This window comes from Salvelinus fontinalis, chromosome 24 (genome assembly GCF_029448725.1).
Source record: "Salvelinus fontinalis isolate EN_2023a chromosome 24, ASM2944872v1, whole genome shotgun sequence".
Classification (NCBI taxonomy): Eukaryota; Metazoa; Chordata; class Actinopteri; order Salmoniformes; family Salmonidae; genus Salvelinus; species Salvelinus fontinalis.
Genome location: NC_074688.1, coordinates 28790563 through 28792301, shown reverse-complemented (window position 1 = coordinate 28792301; position 1739 = coordinate 28790563).

Below are 1739 nucleotides of genomic sequence, written 5' to 3'. Positions count from 1 at the left end.
TAGTGTTTTTGGAACATTTCATTCAAACTGAAGAGTTGGTAGTCTGTTAACAAGGAGACGCTTGTTATTAACCAATCATTGGATGGACAGACTGAATGGAGAGCCATGTGATTGGGTACTTTAGCTAGACAATTAAGTAGTTACTGAAAAGAAGAATTAAGTTAACTTACTGAGTAAAATAACCATAAAAAGCTTTAATACACTGTCATAAACAGACCTGGAAGAAAAGAGGTTTGCATGCTCTTACTGTAGCTGAATAGATTTTCACTGAACTGTCAAAACAGGTATATTTTTAGTTTTTTTAAAAGCCTTAACTGTTGTTTTTTATTTAATGTGGCTTTTAAGCCAGTTGCCTTTGTTTCTGAAGCAGCATGGTAGTCTATGTGACAGACCGCTGCAGTTCTGGTCAGTCTGTTGTTTTTTATATTATTCTTGTGTTTATTTTGTGTCTCTTATCACCAGAGTTAAAGCTAACTTATACAGAGCCTACGCAAGTATGCAACGCAAGCTTTGCAAATTGACAGTTCTGCGTACTTGAGTAGCAGAAATATGCAAACGGGCAGCCTCGGGAGTTGTAACTCAACACAACAACGCAAGATGTTATTGTGTTGCCTACTTGCGTATGGTATAATTAGGCTTCAGCTCAGAGGTTTGTCTGTCTGCTGTAATCCTCGGGTGGACTGCCTACCCTGGAGTTTTAACATGGAGCATTAGTGTTTGACCAGAAAGGATCATTATCTGTAGTTTTTTTGCAGATCTATGTACTGTAGCTCTATGAGACGTGTTTAACTCAACAATGGCCTTTGTCATACTCACTAGAACTAGGGTTGCAAAGTTCCCTACAATCTTTAGTTGAACCAGGTCTAGATCTGACTGAGCTGGAAAACACCTGATCCATCGTAGATTCTGAGTTCTGTATGAAGAGTTCTATACCCGACATCCCAATGATACCCTTTATAGTGCCCAGCTTTATAGTGCCCAGGTTCACCCCCGTGGCATTTTTCCTATTTTGTTGCCTTACAACCTGGAATTCAAATGGATTTTTGGGGGGTTTGTATCATTTGACTTATACAACATGCTTACCACTTTGAAGATGCAAAATACTTTTTGTGAAACAATCAAGAAACAAGACAAAAAAACAGACAACTTGAGCATGCATAACTATTCCCCCCCCCCCCCCCCCCCCCCCCCCCCCAAAGTCAATACTTTGTAGAGGCACCTTTTGAAGCAATTACAGCTGCAAGTCTCTTGGGGTTTGTCTGTAACGTTCGTCGTCTGAAGATGAGGAATCATCGGACCAAAGCGTAACGTTGCAAGTGTTCATGTTATTTTTATTAGAACAGAAACACTAAACAAAATAACAAAGAAAATGAAACAAAAATTAAACAGTCCTGTAAGGTGCAGCAACACAAAACAGAAAACAACTACCCACCCAAAACAGGTGGGAAACGGCTACCTAAGTTTGGTTCTCAATCAGAGACAACGATAGACAGCTGCCTCTGATTGAGAACCACACCCGGCCAAACACACAGAAATAGAAAACATAGAACACAAGACATAGAAGGCCCACCCCAACTCACACCCTGACCAAACCAAAATAGAGACATAAAAATGATCTCTAAGGTCAGGGCGTGACAATGTCTCTATAAGCTTGGCACATCTAGTCACCTGGATTTCTGCCCATTCTTCAAGGCAAAACTGCTCCAGCTCCTTCAATTTGGATGGGTTCCGCTGGTGTA